The sequence below is a fragment of the Dryobates pubescens genome, chromosome 8, assembly GCF_014839835.1.
Source record: "Dryobates pubescens isolate bDryPub1 chromosome 8, bDryPub1.pri, whole genome shotgun sequence".
Taxonomy (NCBI): domain Eukaryota; kingdom Metazoa; phylum Chordata; class Aves; order Piciformes; family Picidae; genus Dryobates; species Dryobates pubescens.
Window position 1 is genome coordinate 6866550 of NC_071619.1, and position 15236 is coordinate 6881785.

A 15236-nucleotide genomic window follows, 5' to 3' on the forward strand; every position below is an offset into this window, starting at 1 on the left:
TTGTGTGCAGTAATTTGGCCACCAGAATAAAGAAATATCCTTTCCTCTACTGTTTGACAGAAAGGGTTCACTGGGAAACAGGTTCTTTTCTTGGAGAGTCCTCACCCATGAGTACTTTTTAGGTTCACATGAGGTCATTTTGTGCTGATGCTACCCGGGAATCTTGTATTTTTTTAATCCATACACAGTGGTGTCACAGAGGTGACATATACTCAGCTCTTCTTTTCAGCATACCATTGCAATTACACAAATGTCTGTATTTGTAAATAACAAAACAAAAAAATCAAAACCACAAAGGTGCAACACCTGGAACCAGACCTTACCCACCTGCTTTTTCCTCCCTGTACCTTCTTATTGCTCATAAACCCCAAAAGTCCTCTGCTATACACAAGAAGCAATACACAACTGCAGTCAGGCCACACATGTTCTTCATGGTCAGACTCAATGATCCTAAAAGTCTTTCCTAACCTAAATGATTCTATAATTCATAGACTACTTGCCTGCAGCACAAAGCAGCTCAGTTGCCAGGTTCCCAGGACAGAAGAACTCCAAGGTGCAGGGACCTTGAGCTCCTCTTGCTCTTGGTAAGGTTTCTAGATGAAATGCAGACTTCAAAATCAGGCTTATTCTCTCAGTTTTAACCCAGATGTGCTCCAGTGGAGGCTGTATGCTCCTCCAGGCTGGTCAAGGGCTGTCTGCCACTCACATGCTTCAAAAAAACAGTCATGTGCTGCAGCTGCTCCCCAGGAGGCAGGGAGGATGGCCAGAAATAAAAAGAGCCTCCTGCAGGAACACAGACAACAGCCCACACCTGGGACCCCAGGAAAGACCAGAAAAAGTCCCTGATGGTGCTGCTGTTGAGCTCCCTTCTTCACTGCAAAAGCCTCTTGGCTGTCCCTTATTTAGGGCTAATCAAGGCTGGTTTTCAAAGGACCAAAAGCTTGTGCTCACAGGGAGCTTCTTTTCTGCCTCTTTCTTCTACAGCCATTCTTTGAGCCCCAGACCCCCATAATATCAGCTGATGAAACTGAGGCCAGCCCTGGAAACCCCACAGTCTGGGAGTAATAAATCTGTCCTACTCCTTCCCATTTCTCCCCTACAGGCAAGGATTTAGTGAGGGACATGTTAGAAATGAGGATCACATCCCAGTTTGGAGGTTAAACACTGGTTTTTATCCTTTCATTATGGAACTTGTGCTGCTTTACTATGCTATTCTTGACATCAGAACCATAGTGATCTGTAAAGCAAGAGCAAAATTATTCTTCTTTCCCCCTCTGTAGCTTGACAGAATTATGTGTTTTCTGCAAGACATTGCCTCTTTTGGAGGTACATATTGAAAGCAGCCATACAAAATGCCATGGAAAACTCTGCTTGCATTTTTCTCTACTCACCTCTTCCCTACGATGCATAAAATCAATGAGAACCGCTATGTTTTCCCTGCCCTACATTTTTCAGTGCAATTTCTCCAACTTTTACAGCCTGCTAAGAGAACCACAGCACGGGAAGCAAGCACATCATCCAGGGAAGACCGGTATTGCCAGCAGGGCTGGCAACAGGGCCGCGGAGTCATCTGAGCAGGTCACCCCCTGGAGCGAGAGCCATGAGCTCCTCCAGCCTCCGGGGCTGCCCAGGAACAGAGCTGGCACGCTCCCTCCTCTTGAGCAGACCATGGCAGCAATTAATTGCATAGTAATGCAAGGATGCAATTAGAGCCTGGACAAACACAACTTACCCCCTCTCTGGGCCTCCAAGTTTGGAGCGCTTTTGCTCAGCAGTTCACTCAGCCACGCCGGTGAGAGTTGACTGGGGATGAGTGTCAGACATCCTTGCCAGCACTGCTGTGCTGCTGTCCTCTTCCTCTGTGGCTGAGAGGAGCTGGGTGCTGATGCTCTGCACTTGGACACCTTCCCACTCTGTTTTGCCAATATTTTCACTTGGGTTTGTTTTCCTGACAGCACTTCACCCTAGAAATCTTGGGTCTTTCAGGGGGCCTTTCAGATGGTCTAACTCCCTGAATTTATCCCTTAACCTCCTGCATTTATCCCTTAACCTCCTGCATTTCAATTCTGCCACTTACAAAGAATGCAGATTCCTTACATGTTATACTTACATATAAGCTTGTTTCTTCTCCTGTTGCTGCTCCTCGCGCTCTTAGTTTTTATCCTCAAACTGCAGAACTACCCAGACCAGGGCAGTCCTCCATGGCTGTTTGGAAATAAATTGATCACATGAAATTTTGTGAATCTGGGTCCATCATCTCCCCTTCCCCCCACCTCACCACAAATGGACTCCATTACTAATCATAACTCACAGCCAACATCTCTTTGGTTTTAGAGAGGAAGAGATTTTCAGCCTCAGGCAAAAGACATCCAGTCTGATCATGAGAGATGCTGAAAGCTACGGGGGTGGCTGGCTCAGAGTATCACTGAGGATATAGTCCTTGGGGAATAACTTCCTCGCTCATCTAAGTTTTCTTTCATCCAAAATTCAGGCCTGCCCTGTCCTGGTTAGCTGAATAAAATCTTTAAAAGTAAAGAACGGTTTTGGGTGCCTCTGGTGGGTTTTTCTTTTTTTGGGTACTGAGCATTGTGAAGGGAACCTGATTTCCACAGATGGTTAAGAAAAAAAATAAATCTCTTTGCACATCCCAAGCTGGGCAGCCTGAACTACAGGAATCTGAGATCTTGAGTCACTTTTGAATGAAAAAAAAAAAGGAAGTTCCCATCAGATATGGAATTTGGTTCCAACTTTTCTGCTACAACCCCCCTTTTATTTCAGTGTCTTGCAGCATTTAAAAACATGGAAGGAAGACCATCAACAAGTAGAAAACAAAGTTTCACCGTGGCTGAGGTGGCTGTTTCTCCCTGCACTCTTGCTACCCGGTCCACTGCTTCCTTTAAGGGTGGTGGCGGAAGCTCTCCCAGCACACGGACTCCATGTGCTTGTGTACTATTTATGCCCACATTTACATTCTCTCAATTACTTTGTGTCACACACAATTTCAAAAACATTTCTTTGGGTAACAAAGCCTTTCCAGTTCACTTTTGTCTTTCTTTAAAGAACTCAAAAGAAAGCAAGATCAGAGGATTAAGTAATTAATGAGAAAGATACTTAAAAGGCTTTTGGAGTCTCCTTTTTTGCAACACTAATATGTAGATTCCTTTCAAAAAGTACTCATGAGTTCACAACTCAAATTAGCACCACCATATATGTTAAGGGAGGTCTAGCTCAGAAGGTATGAAATTGGGACCCACCTCCACAAAAGAGACAAACCACATTTGGTTTCATTTTCTTTTTCCTTTCACTGCACTTTCCTCTAAGTAGCTGATGATAGCATTTCTATTTTCAGATTCAATGTGGCATGCCTGCTTTGGGTTATTCAAAGAGAGGGAAGTTGTGCATCTTTATGCACCAGGTGTAGCAAACATGGGGAAATATGCTGCTCAGCTGTCAGGAAAAGCATGAGGAGCTTGGTCTCTGAAGCAGCTGGCAGGTGCCTGCATGATGCTCTGCAGGCAAAGAGGGATGGGGAACAGGGAGGGGATGCTCAAGCTAGTAAGGAGCAAAAAACACACAGCTGAGGCCAAGCTTAGAAAGGATGAACCATAAAGGCTACAAACGGATGTCTTAGCCAGGAGGCACAGAAAAGTATGAAAGAAAGAAGCAATTAGGACTATTTGTCATAAGGAGCATTAGGAAAGAGAACAACTTTAGCACCCTAACCTGTGGCATGCAGGCAGTTTGCAGCTTTCTGTCACTGAAGCCAAGGTGCAAGAGACACCATTTCATAAATAAAAAAACACTCAATAAAACCCACCCTAACTTTTCCCCACTTCACTCCATCAAGGCCACAATTAAGTCACTGAAGAATACAGCAGCTCTGCACTCTGCAGTGCAGCACACACTCCTCCATTCTTTTGGGCAGAAATACTCCAGCTTCTCATCACGAGGAGGAGAGATGCTGAGCACAAAGCACATGCACTGCAACAGCGCCAAGTGTTGCTTTGCATCTCACAGTCCTGGATAAGCAGTGGGGCTGAGAAGCACCCATATCATTTTGGTGTCAGAGGCAGATAAATATTGTTCTCCTCCCTACAAACAGGTTGAAGTTCAGGGCTGGATGTGAGTTAACAGCATGCAACATCCTTTCCGCTGACTAGCAAAGGAGAAGGTTGAACCTGTTCCCCTCTTCATCAGCAGTCCAGACTTCCTTCACTTTTCCTTCCAGAGTAACCATGCCCACTGTGGTTGTCCCTGCCCTCCTTGGCAGAAGACTGGCCAGGCATATCCCCATTCTAATCTTAGGGATCTTGCCTATGTATCCATGCTGTCCACAGAAGGCATCTCAGATCACTAACCTGCTAAATTACTTTCCCTGGGTAAGCACCCAAAGTTGGGCTTTGATGAAGTTCAGTGTCCCTTTACATCCATTAAGAGCATTATGCAGGCTGCTTCCACCTCTTTTGAAGGGGATCAGCTTTACCCACCAGAAATCTGGCTGTGTGAATACACTCCCTCCTGCACTCCTGAAAAAAAGAAGGCAAAAATACTTAATTCTCTGTTTTGGCTGATGGAAACATCTGAGGCCACAGGAGATGCTATCTCCCAATGTCCTCCAAAAAAGGAGCCCTAACAAGTAGAATAGAATAGAATAGAATAGAATAGAATAGAATAGAATAGAATAGACCTTGGAGATCATCGACTCCAACCTATCATCCAACACCATCTAATTAACTAAACATGGCACCAAGCACCCCATCCAGTCTCTTCCTAAACACCTTCAGTGATAGTGACTCCACCAACTCCCTGGGCAGCACATTCCAATGGCCAATCACCCTTTCTATGAAGAACTTCTTCCTAACATCCAGCCTAAACCTCCCCTGGTGCAGCTTGAGACTGTGTCCTCTTGTTCTGGTGCTGGTTGCCTGGGAGAGGAGACCAACCCCCACCTGGCTACAACCTCCCTTCAGGTAGTTGTAGACAGCAATAAGGTCTGCCCTGAGCCTCCTCTTCTCCAGGCTAAGCAACCCCAGCTCCTTCAGCCTCTCCTCATCGTAGAAAGACCAATTTTAACCATTTTTTTTTTTTAAAGTAGCATTTAGAAGTATAATTATCTAAACTTTGTGATGAGTCTTAGTTTAAAAGAAAAAGAAGGAAAAAAAAAAATCCCCCAAAATATTGTTGAAAAGTTATAACAGAAGATTAATGGGGAAGCGAGCGCGTGTGTGGGTGCACGTGTGTGTATAAGCACGCTCCAGAATTCTTTTATCTCATTGAAAGACATTTGATACTTATTAAAAGATTATTGCTTTAAGGCATATTTTGATTTTTCTGCCTGAGACTGTGTGGAGAGCCTCGCTACTGAGATAATAACAAAGAAACCTTAAACATGAAACAATCAAAAAGAAAAAGAGAAATACCCACATGAAAGATAATGTGTTCCCTATTAGCACTGGTATCATTTTCTGTGGGATTACTTCTCTCCAAGTGCAACAGAAGTCTGAAAGTAAAAGCCCATTTCCAGTAAAAGAAGAGACACCACGCAGGAGTTCTGAACTTTAGGTGTTTTCTTTGTTTGTTTGCTTTATTTTTTTTTTCCCATTCAAAACTGCTGGTGTGTGATAGATACTTCATTAAGCAATTACCAAGTGACTATTTACTCACCAAAAAAATAAAAAAAGGCATTTACAGTTCCAGGATCAGTGCTAAGGAGAATACAACCAACCATGCTGCATAGATCAAGACGTAGAGAGTTAGACAAATCTATTAGACATGCCCCAACAATGCTTTTAAAACTTGAGAAAACTACAGTTCCCTCCCCACACCCCCCCCAGCTCTTAGATGAAAGCATTTTGAGGAGCAATCATGTGCAATTTCAGAATGATTGAAACCTTTTAGAAACTTGTATATGCATTTGATGTATTTATATATAGAGATAGATATTTATTTATTTGACGTGTGTGTTTTCACTGTGGTGTTTCTAGTCTTAGTTTACAGCACCTTGCTTTCTGCCTTCAGACTCTGCAGAAAGCTGGAGAGTCTAGCATAGGGTGGGTAGAAGAAAATGTCAGTCAGCAAGGTGGTACAGCTGCAAATACAAGCTCCTTCTAGCTGCAAAACTGCTGCTTTAAGAGGAGTGATTCAATTTTTTAATTGAAGATAATTAAAGCCCATTTGAACTGATCTAGGTGCAGGAGATGATAACCTTCTTTGGGGAAAGGAAAACAACTACAATACATGGAACTGAATCAACAGCACGGAGGCAAAAGACAATCCCCAATCTACAGACCCTGCCTAGTGCACAATGCAGTGAAGTTTCAATATCCCATTAATAACCTCCAGAAGAGGGAGGTGTTTTAAATACATGCCTGCTCAGTGAAATGGCACATACCATTCATTTTTGCTATGATGATGATGATGATGATGATGCGCAAATATACGATGGGTTCAGAAGTGTTTCTACATTAAGGTTTAGACAAATGTTTTCTGTGTTATGGCCTACACTCATTTCAACCACATCCCTCACTAGATGCCTGTATGAACACGTACATACTCATTTGTATGAACATCCATGAGCAGGCTATGTGGAACACATCTAGAAGGATAAATAAATAAAGCTGTGATTTCCCACCTCCCCCCCTTTTTTTCCCCCATTTTATTTTTCTCTTTCTCACAGAAACAGAAAGGTTAAGGGATCACTGAGTGAGGGAAGAAGTTCTTTAGCATTAGAGGGAGACTCAAGATCAAAAGAATATTATTTTAATAGCAAAAAAAAAAATATATCTCTTTTACACGCAGTACTTTCTTTGTTTCATCCAGGACACTAGGCATTAGAAAAGGGACACAGCCCTAGGAATGTAGCAACCCAAACCCCATTAAACATGCATGGGGAAGATTTCCAGCCTGCTGTGCAGGGAGTTACATGCCCAGGCTCTGTTAACAACAGTAATTGTGCATATAATTTCCTGTGCGTTGCTCTGAAAATTCACCCTACAGACTTTAGCTCCATGTCAAGTAACTCAGCAGCCATTTATTATATTGTGAGGGTGGAAACCAGAACTTTGAAACTGCAGGATGGAAGTGGTTGCCTTTGCTCCCCTCCCTTTCTCACACTTTTCTCAGTCCCCACAAACCAAATGGAGGCTCTAAGGACCAGGAGTGCATCTCAGACGGAGTCTCCTGTGCAGTCGCCTGTCCAGGTGTGGCACCTGGCCTGTGTTCTGAGGACAGGTCTGCATTGAGGTCAGCAAATGTCTGCTTGCAGACAGACCTCTCTAGACCTTGGTTTCACCTCTGGGTAGGTGAAACCTGGAGGGAGTTTGTCCGTGTGTGGGTGGCCCATTGTGGAAACACACAGCTGTAGTACGGTGCAGGGCTCACACCCACAGCAGCCAGAACAGGGGAGAACTGGCAGCTTCCAGATGGTAGAAATAAGTAAGCTTTCCTAAACTGACAGTCTCAAGGTGCCTCGGTAGCAGGTTTGAAGCAGACAGTCACAAATGGCAGACCCCAGAGAATGGGCTGACGCTGAGTCCCCCCTGGTATTCTGGATAAGGGGGGATCACTAAGAAAAGTACCAGCACAGAAGGTGCAAGTGAAGCTCTGAAAGAAATGTTTGGAGAAGCAAATTCAGCTGAAAGTGCCCCAGTACCAGGCAGAACCATGAGGTATGCCAAGTACCTATAGCTGCCCTGGAAAGCTCAGAGTTTTATGGGATTGGACCAAAGAATAACTGAAATAAAAAGTTTCCATCCTGGAAGACCAGCAAAATGCCAAGCTGTCTTCCCTGGCAGACAAGCAATTAAAAGTTTGGCTCCATCTGCTCACAGAAGAGTGAAAGGAGGAAGCAAAATGGAGACTAGATCTGAGGACACTGCAGAATCAGGGCAAGCCATGAAGGTAATTGGCTACAGGAGACCACTGGGCTCCAGAAGAACTTACGGTGAATGACGCTGAATAAGATCACCCCCTCCATGCCCATTTAGTCCTCTGTAATTAGATCCTGATTTTAAAAGGTACACAAATTAAACAGCCACATCAGTACGCTCACACTCGAGCATCCAAACCACCATTCTGACCGTGAAACTAAGGAACTCCATCGTCTCCCTCGTGCTCCTCATCACCAAACCGCTCCTTCGGCCGCTCTCTTAGCACTGGAGGGAAAGGATGGGGGGAAAAAGCAGAACAAAACCAAGACGGTCTTGGCACAGTGTGCCCACAAGGTTAGACTGTGATCCACTAATGAATAAGGTTCTCCAGGGAACAATCCCACATCAGTAGGTGGAACAGCTAATCTAATAGCTTTCTTCCATATCTAAATTCTATAATGGTGTAACTTGCAGCAGGGAGCATGTGATCACTCTTTGAATAAGCAGTGGGAGGGGAAAGGATATGCTTAATGGCCAGAATTAGTTTTCTTCCATTGGTTTCCTGAGCCATTGTGCAGAATGTGCAGCCTAAGAGTAGGGTGAGATTTTTTTTTTTTCATATATATATATATATATATTTGATTTTGAAATAAGTACACATCAAATACACCCATCCCCCAGTCACAAGAAAATTCTCACCACATGCTTCTGTCCTCCAGACTTACACAGCATTTTATTGTATGTAACACATCAAAAGGGGTTGGTTCCCTTGTAAAAGTTTTACAGGAAAATCATTGAAGAGCAGTGTAACTTTTTTTTCCCCCCTCTTTTTCTTTTTCTTTTTCTTTTTTTTTTTTAAAATTCAAAACTAGAACCAATATTCTGGATTCCCACACTTTGGTGTGGACTCAGAGAGAGCTGTGCTTTTCTGTGCAGCAGAACAGAAACACAGACCCTGAATAATTAGAATTGCAGTCATGGCCTGTGGGATCTAGTGATTTGGACATATTTTATTTAACCAGCTTAGTAAAAGGTAATATTCAGCAGCTGTGATCTATAGTAGAATTACAATTTTCAGGGTCAAGGAGGGATTTTGATATTAGGAGGTTGGGCAGAATTGCTGTAAAATCTCATGAGCTGTCGTTAAAAATAAATGAGAAAATAGGTTATCCAAGAGTCATTGTAAGGGAAAAATCAATAGGCAGTGTCTATTCACTTGGGCTATCAAAATCCTTGAAATTTGAACAAAAGTTTCACGTTTAGTGTGCTGTAGGTTTTGAAATGTAAGTGGTGAATGCTCTGTGGGTACAAATTCATTGTGCTGTGCATTCAAACAAGGAGAAACCCTTCTGAAGTTCTGGAGTTCTCTATTAAGACAAGTAGAGTTTCTTCGTCACCAAGTCAGACATGTAAAGCAGTTGCCAGCGAAACTTCAGAAGCAATTTGAGCTAACTGATGACAAACTCTCTCTTGGAAATATCTCCTGTTTCTTTATTTCACCTTGCTCCTCGGGGGTTCCCTCCCTCCTCCGGCTCCCGGCAGATGCAGAAGGGGCTGCAGCCCTGGCGCTGGGGCAGCTTTCCGCAAGTGCACTCGCCTGATGTGGAGCTGCAAGGCATGGAGCTTGGAAATGAGCATTATTGATAATTTGGAGCAGTCCACGTAATTGGTATGGAAAGGGAGTATCATCCTCATTCAGAAACAATTAACTTCCCCCTCCAACACAGCAGTTCAAAGAAGCCTCAGCCTTTTAAATATGAATGAGTATAACTTCAAAATATGCAAGTATTAGCTATTACAATATACACACGGAGTAGGGTTTTTTCCCTCTTTTTTTGGTATTCTTGTAACTCCCCAATTTAAGTGTGTCACGGACACAGATGTGCAGGCGCACAACTCGTGTGCGGACTCTAATCAGTTAGAAGTGGGGAGGGGAAAACCAGAGGTTCACGCTACTGTCCGACTGTATCATCCTATTTGAACCACAGCCTGAGCCAATCCCAAAGTCAAAGCCAAATTTTTGGGTCAAGACACACAACTGAGACTTCGCAGAAGGCAGCAGAATTAGCAGAAAACACCGGCTGCAAACGGACAGCCAAAGAATGAAAACCTTTCCCCGAAGCTCGACGAGGAACTCAACAGACTCTCCTGCAGAAGCCCGGGGAAGATTTGTACGTTGCTAATTTGATTGCAGAGGGTGCATGTTAAACAGAAGAGAACAGAGTTTGTCACTGTCATCTGCAGCCATTCAGTCAGTGCAACAAAGGTATATTTAACTAGAATATGAAACAGACTTGCTAACGCCGCGTTATTTTCTCGGGCTTACAAAGTTAAAAAACAAAAATTAAACTGAATATAAATGACTTTGAGCATTTTTTATGACACCCGCAGCCTAAGTGATCCAGATAATGTAATCTAACCATCATTAGAAACCATGAAATCACAATTCCTCCGGGATGGATATTTATCTCTCTGTTACATACAGAAAGGCGATTAATTAGTAGCTCTTGCAGTGTTTAACATTACTGAGTGTACTGAGGCTGATTAAAATCTAACTATAGAACAGCTATCGCAGCTAACTCGTGAGCTGGGGAAAGTTTCGCTGGGGCACCTTAAAAAGAAAACTTAAAAAAATAAGAAAGCACTCTTAGAAGTAGGAAGCTTCAAAGCCAAAACTCAGGCTTGCTTCTAATTCCTATTACACTGACTAATCGTGACAATTGCGGAGACCTCCAAACCCTTAATATTAGGAACAACAAAACCCATGCAAAAATGCTTTTGCATAGCGCTAAACTTCGCAGAACACCCATTGGCTTGTGAGGAATGTGTACAGAGCACAGTCATGAAGTGAATCACACAGCGGTGTCTCCAATGGCTTACTCTGAATTTACACCGGGAGCGTTTGCTGGGGCTGTGTACCCTGTGCAGACAGCACAGCACAGCACACGCTGCGTGGGCTAAATCCAGACTTCTGGTGCAATTTTCCTGGCTCATGTGGAATGCGCCAAATCTGTGTCAATGTCTGCGTGCAGGATCCCACGAGGGATGAAGAGGACATGGATAATTTCACTCGGGGCAGAATAAAGAGAGGCAATTTTGGTAGGTTTGATTTCCCCAGCATTCCTACTGTGAATGAAAATATTGGAGGAATTTCATGCAAGGGTAGCTGAAATACCAGAAAAAAAAGCCCCTCCCAAATCACTAGTCATTATTTTGAACATAACCTCCTGTTTTGGCATCACTGGACCTAGCTATGCACACTAGTGGGTTTGGGCTGGTTGAGAAGAGGGAAGAAAATTTACAATCAGATGTGAACAGCTCAGCAAAAAGACCAAGGTAATCCTAATTTAATTTCATTTTTTTGGAAACTATCAGCTCAGACCACAAATCAGTATTGGATGCAGATTATATTTTAGGGAGGACACAGAGCAAGAAATTATAAATACTTTAAAAATGAAGAGTAAAGAAAGGACACTTTACTACTACCACACACCCCAGTTCAGGTCCCAAAGAATGGAGCCACTGATTCCTAATCCTCTCCATTGTGTCGAGTATTGTGTAGATGCTGCTCTCTTCTGGCTGCCTACACAAATTTTAATATGCAAAATGTTAATAAAAAGTGAAGTAAAAGGCTGACAAAAACTATGGCCTCAATGTGCCAAGGGTAATGGAGATACCTCTGAGGCCTCACTGTGGGGAGGTGACCTATACGCAGCTGCTTCGTAGTTCTGCTCCAATACCACACTGACCGTGAGCTCCTCCAAAATTCCCTTCATGTCTTCCCCAGTACTTCACTCAGGATGGTACAAGTTCATATCTGGAGGCAAGGTGAAGGCTGGAGATAGCCAGCAGTATCTACTGCAGGCACCTGTACCACCCAGGGCAAAGGGCACAGCTCTCAATGCTGCTAGGGTTGTGCCATTAGCCATTTCATGCTTCATGACAACCTGAGCAGCAATAGCTCAATCTCATATTCTTATCAAAACAAGGACAACTGAAGCTTGGTGAGTAGATAATAAAAAACACAACCCCCAAACAAGTAGATAATAAAACCCCCAAACCAGAAAAACTTTTAAATTCTCAAGTGACCATTGCATCAGGATGAGGACCTTTGAGACTACAAAGCACAGCCAAGCTACCCAACCAAGCATATCATAGAATCAATAAGGCTGGAAAAGACCTCAGAGATCATCAAGTCCAACCTGTCACCCAGCACCTCGTGACTAACTAAACCATGGCTTCAAGTGCCATGTCCAATCCCCTCTTGAACACCTAATCACTAGTCCATCACATTCATATCACTAGTACCATCTCCCCTGCTTCAGAGAGCACAGAGGAGGAGCATGATTCCTTCAAATAGTGTGGAGGTAGGAAGTAAGAATTCACTGCGGCATCCCATTGCTCCACTGTGGCATGCAACAGGATAGGACATTACTGGGGTCCAAGGTGAACCCAAGGTAGATGATTTTCTCCTCTAGCTCTGCTGTAGCTCCATGCTACATACACATTCCTTTCAGGTACCTCTGACCACTCTTTCAGCATATTCCCTCAGGCAGATCTGCTGGTCCTGTTGGGTCATTCCGATGCCTCAGAAGAGGAGCTGTGCTTACTGGGCCATCCATCTCATCTGTCCCTCTGGTAACATCATGTAACTGTTTGAGGGCAGGTGGGACACGTGGACAGCCTGGGTTCAGACTGTCCATAGGTACCCAAGTCACCAGTTTGAGCTTCAGGATAGCTCAGGCACCACATACAAGCCCAAAGTATCTTGTCCTAGAGAGAGGAAAGCAAACAACTCAGATTTAAACTCACGCTAATTTGTCATCCTTGATAAAGTTTCTTCTTGAAAGATGAAATTAATCTCTAAGCCAGTGATCACCCAGCTAAGACATGAGGCTTGGGCTGAAGCTTTGTGAAGGTGAGAAGTATTTCCACAGAACTGTAGCATGCACTGGTTTGGACGGGACCTCTAGAGGTCATCTAGTCCAACCCCCCTGCAGTAAGCAGGGACATCCCCAAATAGATCAAGTTGCTTAGAGCCCCATCAAGCCTGACCTTGACTGTCTCCAGGATCGGGGCCTCCAACCACCTCCCTGGGCAACCTGTTCCAGTGTTCCACCATCCTCATAGTAAAGAATGTCTTCCTAATGTCCAATCAAAATCTGTCCTCATCTAGTTTAAAAGCACTGCCCCATGTCCTTTGTAAACACTCCCTCCCCACCTTTCTTGTAAGCCCCCTTCAGGTACTGGTAGATCACTATAAGGTCTCCCCAGAGCCTTCTGCACTGCAGTCTGAAGAACCCCAGCTCTCTCAGCCTGTTTTTGTAGGAGAGGTGCTCCAGCCTTTTTTGTGGCCCCCTCTAGACCCACTCCATCAGATCCATGTCCTTCTTGTGTTAAGGGCTCCAGAGCTGGACACAGTACTCCAGGTGAGGTCTCACCAGAGCAGAGTGGCAGAATCACCTCTCTTGACCTGCTGGCCTTGCTTCTTTTGGTGCAGCCCAGGATGTGCTTGGCCTTCTGGGATGCAAGGGCACATTCTTGGCTCAGGCCCAGCTTTTCCCTGGTGAGAGACCAAATGCTCTTGCCGGAAGAAGATGCAAGCTCTGGTGCCGTGAATTTGCATGGTACTGGTTTGCTTCTGCTGCAGGAAGGAGAGGAAGCAGAGTCCTGGCGGTGTCTGTGGGACTCGCAGGGATATCTGTTACAATTCATTAAGTAGCGCTCTAAGAAGTTACAATAATAACGTTTCAACAGAGTTTCCAGAGGGAGAAACTACAGGAAAAGCCGACAAGTTTCAATCCATTTATCAAAGCACTTCAAGACAGATGAAACAGCAGAGCTGCTTAGTGAGGAATGTCTCTCTTTCTGGGTGTCCAGAGCATTTCAGTAAATAAAAAAGCTCTTTAAAAATAAGTCAATACAATGGAATCCCTTTTGCCTTTTGCCAGCGCTTGTATTACACTTACACCCAAATGACCCTCCCACCTATAATACTGCAGTATTTACATACACATCAAATGCCTGCTTTTCACTTACATAACACATTTAATCCAAGGATTACAGAGCACGTAATATAGTAAACACAACACCACCTCGTGAGGCAGGTTAGCGTTAATGAAGCCGTCAGTGGGTAAACTGAGGCACAGGCTAGCTTTATGACTTGCCTGTGGTCCCACACAGGCCATCAGCAGAAAAGTCATTAAGACGCTCTTCAGGCAAACAGCAAACACACAAATGCACATCCTCCTATGGGTAAAATAAACTAATCCACATTTTCAAAAGCAACCTTAGCTACCCATCCGGAGACATTCAGGTCCTGGTTTTCTGAGGGCAAGAGAACAAAAGGCAAATAAAAGAAGACAAAAAAAATCAAACCAGAAAGCAAATATTTGCTGCTAGAAATAATGTCTGGGGTTTTTTGGTTGTTGTTTGGTTTTGCCTCTCTTTCTTTCTTTCTTTCTTCCTTCCTTTCTTCCTTCCTTTCTTTCTTTCTTCCTTCCTTCCTTTCTTCCTTTCTTCTTTCCTTCCTTTCTTCCTTTCTTCCTTCCTTCCTTCCTTTCTTCCTTTCAATGCTAAATTGTGTACACAAAACAAGAGGCATTCAAAACTGAAGGACACTTTAGATGCTGGTCTCCAATAATTTGATTTTTCTGAGTAAAGATTTTTCTAGACCTGCAACTGGGGTTTTGTTAGGGTTTTGTTCAATAATGTCAGTTTATATTTAGCTTTCATACAGCAGATAGAGGAGGGGAAAAATATCTTTGCTTAAGGTCTTTGAGCCAAGCATCTAGGAGAAAATTTTCTAAAGCACTCAACAGTGGCTTTTGAAAACAGAATTAGGCTAGTTGCTGAGACAAGCTTTGAAAGCTACCCCCTGCCTCCTTTAATATTTTAACTGAGAGCTGATTTCCTCAGTTATGGTACCTTTCCTCCTTTTAGTCTCCCCATGTCATGGTCTTCACCAGTACCTCCAAGTCAAGCTGGATTTAAAACCAGGAAAACAAGCAAGGGACTGGGAGATACAGGAACCTGTGGTCATGACCTCCCCAGCATGTCTGCCACCCCAAAGTAGTGTAGCTGGATGCAGGGATGCTCCCTGGGTGGCTCCCACTTTCTAGCCAACCTTTGTTCTCTTTATGGGAGCACTGGCTAATAGAGGTGTACACCCTCCGCCTGATGGTTAGGTGAGGCTATAATTACCTCAGTAATAAAGGTCTGATTCTTCCCTGCCCTGCACCTCTTTGGCTGGTCAGGAATACTTGTCTAAAATGGGTGCAAAATGCTACCAGATCAGAAAGATGACGTTTTACATCAATGGAAATGACCAGGTGTAAGGAACAAAGGCCTATATAACAATACTCTCAA